The sequence below is a fragment of the Molothrus aeneus genome, chromosome 12 (genome assembly GCF_037042795.1).
Source record: "Molothrus aeneus isolate 106 chromosome 12, BPBGC_Maene_1.0, whole genome shotgun sequence".
Classification (NCBI taxonomy): Eukaryota; Metazoa; Chordata; class Aves; order Passeriformes; family Icteridae; genus Molothrus; species Molothrus aeneus.
In genome coordinates, this window is record NC_089657.1 from 13,071,899 (window position 1) to 13,089,250 (window position 17,352).

General features: G+C 36.5%; 1 protein-coding gene across 4 annotated transcripts in view; it reads left to right on the plus strand.

Moving 5' to 3' along the window:
- The window catches only part of ERC2 (ELKS/RAB6-interacting/CAST family member 2), a 406,794-nt gene that overhangs the window by 330,547 nt on the left and 58,895 nt on the right, over positions 1 to 17,352 (plus strand). The window lies entirely within an intron of this gene.

The following is a 17,352-nucleotide window of genomic DNA, read 5'->3' on the forward strand; positions in this document are numbered from 1 at the left end:
TTTGCTGCCTGAAGGTCTCAGACACACCAGTTCAAAGTTGGCTTATTTATTTATTTATTTGCTTATTTTCCTTGATGTGTTCAGAGTAGATAAGTATCCAAAGAATCAAAGACTTGGATGCTTATTTTCATAGCCAATGGTTTTGGAATCTTTGAGGATATATCTCTTGGAACAACAATAAAGAAATTTAATTTTATTGGAGCCAAAACATTTTTCAAATGTTGGTAATTAAACTGAGTCCACAAAAAGGCTGGGATATTAATAACAAGGGTGGATATTTCAATATTAGGAGAGATGGCAGATTGCAAGATTCATGTTTAGGTATGTGGTTCAAAACTACCATAGTTATACCTTTAACCTACAAACTGTCATATTTTAAATTATAAGCCCTACATAACCAGGGCATGCCAGTGGCCTTTTTGTTCTTTGCTGCACTATAACAGAGGAAGCTACAGGGGCAGGAGGGGGCAGGGGGCTTTTTCCAGTGATATTTGGCAAAGTGAGAGCAGGAACAGAGAATGTGGAAATCAGAAATACACTCACGCAGGAAGCAGAATTTAAAGGAGTCTGATGAGTGAAGGAAGAGTAGAAATCAGACAAAACTATCAGTCATGTCTGTAGAAGAAAATAGGGGATGAAATGCTCAGAAGCACTGTCATGACATTCATGGACTGAAAATTTAGATTGCCACTTAGGATGACTGGAAAACTGCAGTGGAGCTGATTGCAGCATGTATTTCACACACACACAAAATTATTGCGGCAGATAAGAGAGAAATCTGCAACAGGAAAGAATCGAGCATCAAACAATTGTAGTGGATTCTGAAACTTTCACTTAAGATACACTGTTCCAGCTAAAAATTCTGTGTCTGTTGAAGGAATCACTGGAAGACATGTGATGCATGATGACATGGAGGTTCTTTATCGGTGCTTTTCTCATGGCTTTAGCCATGAGGGTAATTACACAGAGGCACAGGACCTGGAGAAGTGTTAATTTTGCTATAAGAACAGTGGATTGAGCTTGCTCGCCACCCACGCACTGCTGTCCTCCAGGATCAAGACTTTCCTCTGGAAGCTCATGCACAAACACATACTCAATACTTAGTTTTTATATGCCTGTTCATAGTTTTTAATACCCAGTATAAGGGAGATGTGATCAATTCTACACTTGTGGTTAGTTCTAATTTCAGTTAGAATCAGCAGGTGATATGAAAATGTTCATAACACCATGTTTAGTTGACTGATGCAGTCCCTTTTTCATCTTAAAAATTATAAACCTGAGAGCAAAACAAACTCTGTGTGTGTGAAACAGGAGCAAGAGCAGAGGAGTGAGGAGGAAACTGCATTGCCCAGCTGCAGCTTTGCAGTGGGAGGTGGAGAAGGTCTGGCCTCGTGCCTCCCAAAGGAGAAGGAGCAGTGGTGGAAGGCCCCATTCTGATCTGATCTCAGCTCCTTGGTGTGTAGGATAAGGGACCTGCACAGGCATGACTGTGAAGAAGGTGACTGAAGTGCAGCCTTCTCTTCTCCAGGTAGACCTCTGCACTAGTTTGGGAGCATAACTTCTATCCCAGAATTAAAAAATAGTTGAATGCATTCCTAGTCAGTAGGAGATCAGTTTGTGGAATGAAGGGGCTTTGGTGGTGTAATATTTCAGCTGGTCCCCACCAGAGCTGAGGAGGTAATTATCACTGTTACTGTTTGCCAGGGTGACAACAGAGGGGGTCCAAAATGCTTTTTCTGTCTGATAATGTGCTTAACTAGCTTTCAATGAAGTTGCACATCATGGTTCATCGCCCTTGAATTTTTTTGAGGACCCTAAGTTACTGGTTTAGTGACTAGCAGCAATGTATCAGTGCAGATCAGCAGCAGATAATTTAGTCTGATCTTGTTTGATTTTATGGGTCTCCTAAAAACTTTGTTTCCACATACCAACAGCTTAACAGACAGACATATGATTTCAAGCTGCTAAACTTCAAGGCTTGTTGTAGATGGGGCAAGAATGCATGGTGGAAGAAAAAAAAAGGTGGAATTAATGCTGGGAAAGAATTATCTGGCTTATACTCTGGTGCCTTTCATTTTCAGACACACTGAATATTATACATTTCTGCATCTGTTTGTGGTACAAAAAAACCAGAAATGAGATGACTAAATTTTAATAAATAAAAATGTTTTCATGTGTATGTGGTTCTCCAAGGTCCTCTAAAAAGAAAAGAGAAAGTTCTTTACAATCTAAATATAACTCAATATCTACAGTGATTCTCAAAGTTGTTACTATTTAAAAGTAACCTTTTTAGAAATAAGGACATATCTTTCAAATACTTAATAAATACAGAATATCAGTGGACTTAGCTGGGCTTTCAGACTCTGTTGATCTCAAGGTGTAACCAAATGGGTTAAAATGTAGCTTGGACTTTTTACCTTGGAAGTGAGAAAACCCAAGGCTTTTGTGGTTTTGCTTCATTCATAGAGTTAGAAAAACTCTTGTGCCTAAGCAATTTACAAAAAATGGAGTCCAAGGAAGATGAAATATATTTGTATTTTTGTGAGTTGTCTTTGTCCTAAGAGATTAGATTATACTCTTATTGAGTTCAACAGACATTGTGCGCAACCATTTTTTTGTTAGCAAATAAACCTGATTTTTAAATATCTTGTATTTTAATCTTAAAATCACATGTTGAAAAATGACAACTATTTATATTTCAAATGTCTCTAATTCCTGCCACTTCTTCTACTTAGTTGTTTTTCTCTTATAGTAAGAATTCACATTCAATATAGTAAATAATAGCATTACTTTAATTTTAGGCAGGATTAATTTGAATCAAATTTAATGGTGGGGGTGTGTGTAGAAGGAGCCAAACTACTGTAACAGAGATCTGTCTGGTATTAACTAGGGATTGCAGGGTCTCACTTTTATGTGCCTAAGAGCCTGATGTATTTATGGAGTGTAGGATAGTGGGTCGTTTCCTTCGAGTTTTTTTACAGTTTGACAAGGTATTACTGGTAGGAGCAGGTATTTCCTAGATGCAGAGTAGGAAATGCTGCTAATACAGTTAATAACCCACCTAACAGAGGGAAAAAAATGAAAAGGAAATGCTTTAAGGGCCCTCGTGGTCCACTGTAGTATTAAACACATGGCAGCCCATGGCCTCCAAATAAAATGTTACAATTTGGGTGTGATGTCACTGGTCAATTATTTGAGTGTGGCAGTGATAGTGATAGCACACCTATGAAAACTGGAATTCCTCCAGCTGGCTTTGAGGGTGTCATGTCCAATCCATCAGTGTCAGCTGAGAGTCAACCATTACCTTTTCCATCAAACCATAAAAGCAAGTTTTACCTTCTCTGCTAAGTGTGAGGGTGTTGTTCAAGCAGCCCATTCTTTTTAAGTGTTATGGGGATAGTTTATGCATTATGTTCCTCTGTGAGGACTTTGATTGCTTCTTCAATCAGAATCAGTATCTGGTGTTAATTGCTGCTATTAATTTGTTCTCTTTTCAATAAATTTAAACTTCATATAATAAATTGTAAGGAAGAGCAATTATATTTCAATTTTTAAAGTGAATTATGAAGACCTGTACATAAGTTATCTGGTATTTATTTATTGATTTATTTGTATTGTCCTGGTCTGTGACAAATTGTGTCCCTAATTTCACCATGGACACTAATCTAGTAGAAGATATTAGAAGAAAAAACATTGTTATGATAGATTTAGATGTATTTAATGAGCTGCCAATACTGTAGCTTGAAGGTGCTATTTTTGTTTTTCTTTTACTGAATAGAAGGATGCAATAATTTTTTATTTCTATCATTATTAAGAAGAAGAATATCAAAATTGTATAAATACATGGCAATTTAAATCAATATGTGAAAAATATATAAAAACCCTAATAATCAATACAATTTGTTAATAGGAATTTTAACTATATTTATTGTTCTGCTGAGTTTTAGAAGAGTTTTTCTGCTACTTTGACATCATTACTAAACAAGATTTTCCACATCTTTTTTATTTTATAATTGCAGCACTTCAGAATTTCCTTTCTGACAGCAGAAAGAAAGAAATTAAATAAGTCATTACAGTAAAGCAGTAGTACGAAGTTTATTTGTCTGCATTATATATTCCCAGTTTACAGTCCTGCCTAGTTATCCTTTCTTCTTTTAAAGGTTGTCTGACCTTTCCCATAAAGAAATCCTTTCTTTTAGCTGATAATTTTATAAAATTACTTGGGACACTTGCCAAGTGAGGTATCTGTCTGAAGAGTTTATGCTCTACACAAATGGTTCCAGGTGCTGAACTGGAAAGTCTCAGCTATTTCCAACACAGAGAATAAAGGAAAAAAAACCCAAAAAACAAAAAAGACCCCAACAGACTTGTAAATAATGCTTGTTTTAAAGGATTTATTGATCCAGTTGCTTCAACACCTGCCCTGAGTGTTAGCACTTGCATGGTATTAATTTCATGGATATATTTTCTGTTGTCCAAGAAAATGTTTGTTAAATTTGATTACTAGAGAAGAATTGGGCTTTCTGTGAGATTCTTAGGGAATTCATCTGCATATGAAAGAAAGGATAATTCAGCTTTGAGGTGAGCTAGAGCTGAGGTACCTGTGCAAACAGGTGGGAATAATGGTTGGGCCTTCAGGAGACAAGGAGGAAGCTGCTAAACTTTGCAGGAGAGGGTGGGGAGATGGAATTGGAGGAAAAAAATGATTGAAGATGGAGGGAACATTGGAACTGACAGAGCAAAATCCCTAATGGTAGAAACTGAAGGGTCTGGAGAGATGAGGACAAGTGCAAGTGGACCAAAGAGTGGACATTGTGAGTCAGATAAATGGATGCAATAATGTCACAGTAAGGATGCCCTAGAAAAGCCTGAATGAATAAATTTATGTGTTTGACATTTGTTTCTGAGCAACATTCAGTTAACCACTTTGAAGAAACCATGGATCAAACATCTTGGCTAGTTGGCCATAGGCCTGATGTTTCTTCTGTGTACTGATTGAGGCAGGAGTCCTGGGGAAAAACAAAATATGCAGAATTAATGGCTGTATCATAACTAATATCTAATAAGGTTCAAAATTCAAACTGAAGAGATTATCTCAGTTCTGGAAATTTTTTACATTTTGCTTGTTCCAAGTCATAAGCTGATAATGCAGTTATACCATAGCAGTTTTTCTTGTGTGGGGAGAACATATGAAGTAGATTGTATGCAAGATGGAAAAATGTGATGATTGCCTAGGCTTTAATTGTATTATGCAGTTAACATTAGGTAGGTAGTAGAAAGGAAGATCAACTTTTCAACATCTTTTTAATTGTTAAAATATTTACTTGTTCATCCCTGCAAGAGGTTAAATATACAACAAGAGATCTGCTAATTAACAAAAGCTGTAATGTGTTTCATCTTCAGTATGTATCTCTGTATCAGTCAGCTTCTAATATTTTTAATAATTATTTAGTAATCAGTTGCACTGTTCTGCTAAGACAGTTTCCTTCAGTGAGCTGCATGGCCTGACAGCTTTTTCTACAGAACCTAAATGTGTCAACATTGGCAAACTGTTCTGTCACTTTTTTTTTTAAATCTACAGCATAAAATCTTGAACTCAGAAAAGCAAAGTAAATAAAACAAATAGGCTAAAAGAGACAGCTGTGTGCTTTTGTGAAGAGAAACAGTAACAGGGGATAAATCAGAAAGCTGAGGATGACGTGCTGCAAATAAACCTTAGTGCATATGACAGTTCTCTGTTTAGGATTTTCTCATAAAGGTTCAAGGTATAAAAACTTAAAGATGGAATAGAGTACTGCCAGAATATCTGACTTTTCCTGTAGACAACTTTTTGAGGCGATGGAAGTATTTAGTTTATCTAAATATGTAGAATTTATTGTCCAAGAAGACAAGGTCCATGCATGAGCAATGTTTACAAAACAGTGGATGTCAGACTCCACAATGGGGTTTTTATTTGACAGAATCTGGTCAGTAAGGTGGTGCATAGAGTAAACATGATGGAATGGAAGGGAATTCAAGAATCCTTTTTGTGAGTCTGGTGCAGAAGTCTGAAATCTGTAGTAACCAGGAACCACAGCTTCTCTTCTGGAAAGTTAGAGAGTATCTGGTTATTCAGAAAACTGATGCCAAGGTGCTTGCACTTGCTTTGGGAAATCTGTGTATTCCCAGAAATATTAATTTCATGTCATCAGTGCAGTGTCGTGCACTAAAAGAGGTATAAAGTGTAATACACTGCAAGCTATTTCATAAATCTGCAAGTTATGTTTGTAGGGTTGTTTTTGTGGTTTATTGTTTTTGTTTTTTTTCTGAATAAGGAGATGAGCATTTATCCTTATGTAAGAAACCAAAGGTTTATCTTAAGCAGGAGCTATAATTCTGGAGTTAAAATCAGGAAATGTGTCTCTCTGAATTTCAGCAGAGGTTGAGAAAACCTTCAGCAATGTTTTCCTTTTCCCATTACTGTTGTCACAGGCTGTGTAGGACCTGTTTTAAAGCTAAGTACATCTGTCTAAATCTTCTATTGTTAAAGCCTGCAGTTCTTCTTGCCATATGATTATTTTCAAACTTCTCTGCACAGATTAGATGCTGCTTAAACACTGTGTGCAGCACCAACTGGAAATGTTATTAAGTACAGTCAGTAAGGGGGAAAAACATCAGTGATGGTGACTTTGAATTCAGTTGAAATAATTAATTACTGATTTTTTAAACTGGATTTTAAAAAAAAATCTATGCTTCCAAGGGTTTTTTTTCTATTAATTTTGTAAGTATTTATGAGGAGTTAAACATAAAGATATGTTTAAATAAGGCTTTTAGTCCAGGAATAGAAGAAGTAATGCCACCTAAAAAAGCTTCAAAGTCAGTCTGTCAGGTTCTTTATGGCAATGAAGCTCTCACATTATCTTTTTAATGTTGAAATCAGTTCAAGTCAGTGAAATTTCTTTAATGAACTTTGGGGCACATCTTCAAAGAAACCTGCAATTGAGCCTGTGGAAAGGCCAATGCCTTTGAACTGTGGAAAAGAAGTTTATCCTAGATTAGCTTGATCTTTTAGTTTACTCTGCCTTCTAATCTAGTAAGAAAGATCTAAGCTTTAAGAATACCCCTGAACTGCAGTGACAACCTAAAAGCAGTGTATTGTTAGGGAGAAATTCATTGCTTCCCTTAGGTATTGGCATTTTAAATTTGTAAGGATAGCAAAGTTGTTTATTTTGTACTGTGAACATGACCACTCTGGGTCTCCCTGAGCACTACATTTTCTTTATTTGTTAGGAGATATTTCTTTGTTTCTTTGTTTTATTTCTTTCACTTGTTACTACTTTATGAATTAAAAATTTAACTTCATTTTTGTTTTCATTCTCCCTCTAACATTTCAGTGTACTTCCATCCAGTTCAGTCTTTCATCACTCAAATGTGGAACAATGTACCTTCAAATTTGAAAGAAATAACAAAATCTGGAACAAATTACAAAGTGATGGAGAAGGGAAATGCAGAGCTGTATGGAAATAAGTGCATTAATGCATAAGCTCTGATGCACATGAGTCTGTTTTGAAGGACACTTCATTTTAGTTTGAACTTCTGCTTTTAAATTTTACTGTAATCTGATACAACATTTGCTTGGGTGAGTTCTTGAGGAACTTTCAGTGTTAACAGTATTCTTTTGGATAGAAATTCCATTGGATTTTGGATTTTGTACTCTTTTCAGGTTACAATAAGAAAAACATGGAAGAGATTTTTAATAGAGAAAACCAACACTCGGTGGTTTGCAGCTGGCAATCACAATGCCTCTGCTGCTGCTTTTACTTTATTAAGTGGAACAGGTCAATTCACTATCAGAGCTGACTGTGTTCCATCTCTGGTAAAAGTCAAAACACAGGTCTAGCAAAAAATTAAATGACCACTAGTTTCTTCTTTTCTATCTTTCTGTGAAATGTCTTTTTAGCAACTGTCTCATTTTGTGGAATCAAGGGGCACAAGGATGGTCATCACTCAGCTGGCAAAGGAAAATGCACCTTTTGTCTATAGCACTGATTTCCATAAGTGATGTTATTCAATGTCTACTTTTAATTATGGGTTAATAAGCACTTACACCATGAAGAAATGCAGAAAGGCAGAGTTAGGTAGAAAATCTTGTTCAGATGTAACAAATCATATTTATAAAACTGGATTTTTGAAAAGGAAAGTATTGAAGGGAATAATATAAAATGTATTTGAGGGAACAGGGAAGAATTGAAAATTATATGTTTATCCAGCTTATAAATTATGCTATATTTTCCTGTATTTTATTTTTTAAAGTTAATTCCTTGACCTTTTAAGGACAATGGGATTTTCACCACTGGCTTGATTGGTACTATTTCACCCTTCATCTGTGAGAAGCAGTTTCTGCTTTTTATTACTATTTCAAAATGGTGTCCTTCCTTTTCTCCTCTCACTCCAGTTTCCTAAGGATTTATAATCTTTTGCATCAAAAGGAAATGTTTTTGCTGGTACACACTGTATAGTTGAAATCAAGAACCAGGCAAAAAGCTGGCTGACCTAATGGGCTGATTCCAGCAGAGCAGACGTTTTGAATCTGGACTTCTTAGTTATTGAGGGTACAGGATTTTGAATGCTTTTATCCTTTTATTGGTGAATGCACTAAAGTGCATGCAGACAGAGAATGTTAAAGTGGCAGTCAGATAAACTTGTTAAAGCAGTGGGAGTTTTTCCTTTCTTTCTACGTGACTTTATCATCACAGTGGAGTTAAAAGGCAATTAGCCCTTCAGCTCTTTTCTGGCCACTTTATTGGCATTTTACACACAACTCTTGAATAGACAGTGCCATATTAAAAATTCCAGTGAAGCTGGCCTGGGGATAACAGACTCTAAATTTCTGGTTAATGTAGGTTTCCTTGAGAGGAACTATTGCCAAAAAGCTTGGGTGAAATTATCTAAAAACAGTACCTATGCTGCTTGTACTCATAGTTGATGGAAAATTGTAGTAGTCTTGCTACATGCTGTGTTACATTTCCAGGGAAATATTTTTATAAAGAGTGTTTGATGAAAAGGTTTATTCCTTAGTAATAACTGGCTACCCACTGTGTTACTTTAGGCAATGAACATGGTGAGTAGAATAAGACATTTTCATCATCCCAACAACAATCGTTCTTGCTTTGCATTTCTGTAATTTTTGTCTGAGGTCATTAAAACACTTCACAAACATGGATTACTTATTTCTTCCAGTATATGAGAAGGTGGGAAATAGATTATTATGTCAAAGTTTTGACCAAATGTAGTCCAAAGTTGTTTTGGTTTCGTTTTTTGTTTTGTTTTTTTCTGTTTGGATTTTTCTTTGTTGTTATTTTGGAGGGGGGTTGGTTGGTTTAGAATTGTAAGTAAACATTGGGGATTTTTTTCTCATTTCAGGGTCAATAGAAAATCAAACATGTCTTTTGCAGTTCTTGCACCCCAAAGTATTAAGAACCAAAACCTGACTGTAATATTGTTCATGACTGAGGAGAATGAAGTACAAACACAAGACATATAAGCTCACTACTGGAGAGTAAATTGGATTTTTCATAGCATTTCAGTTTTAATCTCATCTTGCCAAAGAAAATAGAAAGTTTTTGATAGACGTGACTGAGACTATTATTGCACCTTAATGATGCATTCATTGCTTCTATGAATAAATTTATTTAGTTAAATTTTGTAGCTGATTTTAATTTACTGATGTTAGATCATGAGAAATCCATTGATTGAGAGCCAGAGGGTAAAAGCAAATTTTAACCTGACCAAATGCATTGCTCCAATCTGCACTGGGGAATCAGCAAAAAGGCTCCTTAGAAGTCCAGCTGTTTTGTGGGTCAGATCTCTTTCAAAGTAGGAAAGGAAAACTGGTAGATTTAAAGAATCAGAATTGCTGTTTTCACTATATTTTGGTTTGCATGGCAGCTCCAGAGGGCACTCAGATTTTGTTCAGAGAGCAAGTGATGGATTTATGCTGCTGTGTGCCTTAACAATAAACAAAGCAATTTAAAATGCCTTCATTTGCTCAGGTCTATATAAGTTAGAATTTCTTTCAGTGCACAACACTGATTTAAGGTGCTCCCCAATAGCAGGAGGTCTATTTTAAATGGTGTGTACATGTATTTCAACTCTGTTAAAAACTCAAGCTTTGCTTCTGATACTCACAAGCCATCATGAAAGTTGTCTGTAACTTTCATCTTTTAATGTAGCAAAAACATATTGGAAGACAATGGTTTAATTAAATGGATATTCATGTGTAAATTGAAAACCTGGAAGTTGGCAAGTGCCAGATTTAAAGTAGCTCATATAATTATTTTTTTAGGTGTCCTTTTGGTTACATGTTGCAGCACTTTTCAGTTGCTCAGCCATTTACTGCCTTTTCTGTAGCACTCACTGCTGGTCCATGCTTGCTCCCCATTGCTGGCTCCATTCTTGAGCTGCATTTTCACTGGGACAGTAAATGTGGGACAGACAAGCAGTTATGGTATTGGGCAACTTAGCCCTACCCATGCTCTTTCTTCAGATTCCTTATGTGCTAAAAAATTGTGTAGACCAAAAAATGGGTATGGTGTGGACTCCTATTTAATTCAGTCAGGCCCTGTCTGAGACGCAGAGAGCACCCTCAGCAACTTCAGGGTGATAAAAACTCTGCCATGGTGACAGGAAGAGTGTCTGGTCATCAGAAGCAGAACAAGAGCTGAAGCAGAAGTGGTTCTGAGCTTTAGGCCATCTCTGACGGTTTTCTGACCTGCCAGGAAAAAAGCAATTTTTTCACATCTACAAAGTGAGGAAAATAAAAAATACAATTTTATTTTATAGAGATGTGCCAAATATAGCATCTTGAAGTCTATGCAACTGTTTTAAAAATGAAAAGGGCTATAAAAACTGAAGAACTTTACACTAGCAAGCCTAATACATCAGAGCAAATGACCAAGACATCTGCAACAAAGACTTTTGAACCTGTGCCCAGTGTCTGTGCACTGTCTTTTCCCACACAGATAATAATGCTCTCCTCCTATCACAAAGAAGAAAGTGGCTTGTTAGTGCTCTAGAGAGATCCAGATATGGTGATGAGCAGCACAGGCAAGCCCAGGAAGCAAGCAGCACTAGAGCTCCAGGGAGATGCTTAGCAAAAGCAGCATTTTAAAAACTTTGGTAGTGCTGAAAGCAGCTGCACTGTGTGAGGAACATTTGTCCTGTGGACAGAGTGACACAGACCCTGGAGTGAAAAATAACCTGTGATCATTAGTTAGAAATAGCCATAATTTACAGACACCAGGGGGCAGAATTAAGGTTGCAAGGACACCCATAAACCTGGCATTCCCAAGCAGAGGGCTATTTAAGTTCAAACTCAAGCACACTTTTAAATTTAAATATTTGAATGGTGTAGAATTTGTTGCAAACAACATTGTGTTTATGGAAACAAAAACATTTAAATGCAGTTGGAAGAGAAGTGTGATTGTTCATTTCTTACAAATGTGACTTTAACTAAAAGCTAATTTTAATTAGTTACAGCTAATGTTCAACACTTTATTGTTTGGGCATAAATTAGTCTAGCTTTCTGAAGGAAAAACATTAAACAAATCCTTTCTTGAAGGTTAGGCCTCTTTTTCTTACTTTCTGAACTGCAGAAAACACAGTAGATAACTGCAGCTTTTTATTTCCAACCTGACCTTCCACGTTCTGAAACTAATTTGCCATACTGCTCCTCAAAGTCTGCTAAAGGACTTCCTTTAGCAGAATAATGTGGTTCTTATTAAGCACATCCTAAAAGACCCAGGAGGATTGCATGCAAAGAAAATAAGACGGAAACACAGATGAATTTCCATCCTCCAGTCAGATATATGATATTGATGACCAGGATGCATATGAAGGATATTGTAAAGAAGACAAAGAAAAAGAATTAAAGCAAATGTCTGACAAATTGGCTGTCTTCAGATGCAAGGATGACAAGTGGTCTGTGCAGCTCAGTGGAGGACACGGAGGCATCAAGCCAAATTGTTATGTAGTCAACAAGTCTCTTTGAATCACATGGTTGTGTGTAACCTCTCTTTTAAATAAGGCCTCAATTTAAATTACATCATCATGAAAGACTTAAAAGCCGTGAAGTTCTATGTGAAAGCTGATCGTTTTGCTTAACTCCAAATGTTGTTCTTCACAGTTATGAATTTTATATTTTTCCAGGAATAATGGGATATTCTGTTAAAGTGGAACTTCTTTCAAATATTATTTCCCTAATTTTTAAGTGGATGCACCAAATACAAATAATTGTGAAAACAGGAGCTTTAACTTCAAATCAGTTTCTTCCTTAATTTCTTTTTCTCTGAGGTGACAAAATAATTTCATGCTAGCATAATTTGATGGCAAAATGCACTGAAATAGCTTCAATGTGCCATAATCTCTATAACTTGTGATGTTCTCATTTCAATGTAGCTAAATGTAGATTTCAGAGGTTTTACAAGGTTAATGAGGAATCTTTACCCTCTATATGCAACTCAGTGCAGGTGTAATTTAGTGAATTGGCTCCAGAATTATCACTGCTTTTTCATTTCATTCTTCAACAAGATGCAGAATTTGGGTAATCAGAATTGTAATATGATTTTCCTGTTAATCTGTTTTAAATCTGATATTTTCACCATGACTAATCCATGAAATTTGTCAACTTTGTCTGTGATTTACACAGGCTCTATTTATAAAGAGAAATTGTTTGAGTCCTAAGGCATGGAATATTATTTCCCAGCATGCTTTTAGTGACTTTTTACTAACAAGTATAAACAAAATGTGGTCATTGACTATATTATTATTTCAAGATCAGGAGGTAAAACATGAGGAATGTTGAAGAGTATGTTCCCTGTAGCAGTGTATATTAGTCTTAAGCCATTAAGAAGAAAATAGCCTATCATATCAGAGTTGGTAAGAATGGTTGTGATCATAAAGTTTACCTAAAATAATTGGATAACTTGCTTGTAGATTAAAAACATATGTGATTCTTGTATGTCTTTATGCTGAGGCTTTAGAATTAATTGCTGTCAGCATAAACCAGACCAAACAAAAATAGATTTGCATCAATTCTTTGTAATGGGGGAAAAAGAAAGGCTTGAATGACAGTGAAGATAATTCTGTTTTGTATCTGGGGGGAAATGGCTACACAATGTTCACATACAGGAGTGCAATTCACTATATATGGGAAAGAATAAAGGTCCTTTATGTAAATGTAATAACAGGCAAGTAATACCTTCAAAGGAAAGAAAAACAATCTCTTGGATACAGAAAGTTTGTCTGCTCCAGCTGTCCTCTCTCACTTGTTGAAGGGAGACATTTGGGGAAAGGCCAAAACACAGATATTCACAAAGTTTTTAGCTCAGCACCATGTCTTAATCAGCTTTTACTGAGCTGCCCTGCTCCATGCCGAGCAGGTTTGGATGTGCAGCACACCCTGCGTGTAACAAAGTCCCCCTGCCTGTGGTGATGGGAACAGGATGGCTCTGGGCTTCAGTTACAGCACAACTGCAGCTGAGGGAGAGGGAGGAGCAGCATCACCTCCTCTTCCAGCTGAGCAGCAGCTGCTGAATGCCACGGCTGACTCCAGGTCATTTCAAACTCCTGATTGCATGGTTTTATGAAAGATGTGCAGAAATCATGCACCTTGAGATCACAGATGGCCAGCCTGGTACAAGATCCACAGACTGGAGCCCGGGAGCACAAGCTTGGCCTGCCCTGCAGTCTGATCTTTCTCCAGCAGAAATGACCATAGATTGTTCCCATGTCCACCAAGTTAGCAAAATACAGACATGCTCTGTCATGGTCCCTGGGGTATGAAATGCCCCCTTTGTGGTCAGATCACAGGAGAGCTCTGGCCACGTGGAGAAAGTTCAGTGTCCTCAGGTGTTGTCTGCCAATGCCGTGGTGGCCTTATGTGATTCCTCAAGCCATGGCAGGGCAGCTCTGTGTCCTTGTGCTCCTGGTTGGCTTCTCTCTGTCCTGCTTCCTTAAACACTCATGTAGCTCCTGTTCTCAAAGGCCCGACTGCCTCTTAATCTGATTTCTGAATGACAACAGTCAACTGCACCATGTAGAAATTCTTATTTCGCAATGTCCTAAGAGTCTAGGGGAAGTTTGGTGTCTGCTCCAGGCTGGAATCTGACCTCAGATTTACAATTGATTTCAGACTTGCAAAAGTATTTAGCCCAAAAGGATATTTTGTGGAGGACAGAGAAGAATTTGGGGCAGACAGATTAATGTTTTATGTGTGATGTTTTGCACCTCCCTTGCGCAAAAGCAATTGAATAAATTTTCTTTTTATTGCTCATAGCATAAAATGGAAAATAAGTGGTATCTCAGCCTTTTAGAATATATTTTAAAAATAGTAGAAGTGAAAAATAGATGTTTAAAGTATGATTTAATATAATACCATAACATTTAGAAACCAAAATGATTTATTGGTCATCTTACTTTAGTATATCAATGTCTCCTTATAAATGCCACTGTTCCCTTCAGAGACTTGAAACGTGTCTAACACTACTGATATATGCAATTTATAGATAACCAATGAGCTACATGGATTCTGTTATTCTTTCTGGGTATCCTAGATATTTGGAGCTAATGTTTTCATGTGTATTATCCTAATGCACACAGAATTGCTTGGGACACATTTGCAGCTGCATCAACCTGTGAAAGCTCTTTGTTTAATCCATTTACTGAATAATTGAGCAAAGACCCCTATATTTTCTACATTTAGGCTCTTAAAATTATTGTCTTTATGTTATAAAGAATTCTGGTCTATGTGGTTAACATGACATGTTTGTACAAGAAAAAAATGCTCTCCTGTGTAAATTAGGTCTACAGAATTTGCTTAAATATTTGTTGCTTATGAAAGTTCTACAGCAAGGCCTTTTCCTCAGGCATACATTTATCAGCTGAAATCTTGATTGTTTTGCCTGTATTATGTCACTCACGTCTGGCAAGAACAGCATCCTGCTGTTTGTGAAGCTGACCTCCTGCTGCTGCTTAGCCACTTGTAGGATTCTATCCCAATTCCTCTAATCCACTCTGTTTCAATAGCACCATATTTGGGCTCCTTCAAAGATTCTTTTGCTGCTGTGTTTGGGATGCTCTGTGAGCTGAATTAGAATTTTAATGTTCCGTTCAAAACAGAAGGAACCTTTTTGTTAAATGCGAATATAAGGAATAATCTCCTCCAGTCCCTTGGACAGAATTTCTACACATGCACTGTATTATTTTTCTTCAAACTTTTGTCCAGAAGTTTGGGGCACTATTTCAATATATTGGTTTACTTTGTGTAAATCAGATCCAATTTGAGGTTTAATGTTGCAATAAGGCCTGCTACCATCTTAAATTGTTTCTTTCCTGTTGTAACTCCTCATTCAGAGTTCAGTGCTCCTTGTTTCCATTATGTCAAGGGTTTACTGAAATCTTTTCAAGCTCCTTGTGCAAGTCAGGCCTAATTAAAGCAGAGAACTGAAAGGACTCCAAAAATGGTGTTAGAAACGACACCAAAGCACAAAGTGCACTTTAGGTATTTTTGCCATACTTTCAAGAAGTCAGGAAAGATTTTCATGTGTTTTTTCCAGTAGCTATTTTCTGATCCCCACATGAAACAAGGCTTAGAGAAAACAACTTAAAGCATGATTGTATATGTATGTATGTATGTATGCATATATATATATATATATATATATAGGGGATGTGTATATATATATATATATAGGGAGTATTTATATATATGTGGTCTGTCCCTTTACTTCACACCTAAGCTTATTAACTCTGCTGGATCTATTTGTGGTCAATATAGCAACTGGAAAAAGCAGGATAGCAGAACATGATCCTTTTTAATGTTGAGCTCCTGGGCTTGTACTTGCTTTAAGAATTATTCTTTAGAGAATGGAATTTACTTTACTGAAGAATAAACATGTGGTTAAATGATAATGCTAATTTTATTCTTTGAACAAGTTCTTTGGACACAATGTAATATTACATGAGTCTCTCTTGTACAATTTGAAAACCTTCAGCACAGTATATAGAGATTACCTAAGTGTTTAAAGAGAAAAAAAGATATTATCGAGGTGAAACATATTTCAACAATTTCATAAATTGTCTCTCACTTGTACCAAACTTCCCTCTCTGGAAAATTCATTTTAGAGCATGTACCATGTTTGCTTCAGCTGTAGCTTTTAATGCTAAATTTTAGTTCCCTCTCAGCTGGATCATCATCATCAGAAGGCACCTGGTGCCAAGACCTGCTGAGAAACCCTGTGAATGGAGTCAGGGATGTGGATGGAAACTGGAGAAGACAACAGCTACAGCAGTTTGATATAACGATAAACTTTACAGCTCAAAATGGAACAGAGAAGATAATGAAGAAAACAGGGGAAAGAAAGAGACTTCAGAAAGAGGTGGTGAAACAGGGATACAGGCAATGGGAGGAAGCAGAGGAAAAGAAGTGGGACAAAGCAAACATATTACTTGGTCTCCTTTCCTGCATTTGGCAAATAATGTGCATTTATGATTTGTTCACAAATGTGTTAACATTTCTAATGATAGCAACACGGAAGAAAGGTGTTTAACAGCTTTATCAAGGGATTTAATCTGTGGAATCCAAAATGAAGAGGTTTGTAAGTGATCCCTCCAAGCAGTATCAGTGCAAGGACCTGCGGTTCTGCTGCTCCTTCTCTGTTTGTACTTTAAAATTAATTGAAAGCCTCATTGTTTTGTTTAAACTGTGAAAGCTTCCAAGGTCAATGAGTGAGGTAATTGACCTGCCTGTTGTAGGACAAAAATATGTATGTTAAATTGCATAATTAGTTTTAATTATATAATTATGGTGTTTAATATGGGGGGGGTCAAAGGTTACTATTACATTTAGAAGTCATGGCAAGAAACACAAAAATAAGCAACATAGTTTAATTCTGTGTTTCTTTGGGTTTTAGAAAAGGGGTCCACTGTGATCTATCTTTGACCTTGGATATTTGATGATTATAGTAAATAATATACTGCTGTTACCCTTTTTGGGATCATAGAGACACCTTTGTAAATGACTAAGTAACTTTACCAAAGACTTCATTTAGGTTCAGAGTACACAAAAGTTAATCAACAGTGGGAACTCAACTGACAGCAATTTAATCTGATTGGGTAAGGTAATTACATGATTACCAGGAGTGTTTATATATGGACAAGGATATTTTTATTGGAAAAAATCCTAATTGCTTTCTTACTGAGAAGAGAAAAAACCAAACAAATTTGTTGTTGCAGGTTAAGAGGACATCCTTCGTTCCTTGAAATAGCTCCTTTTCATATTTTAGTGACAAAATGAACACATAGTTCCTTACAAAT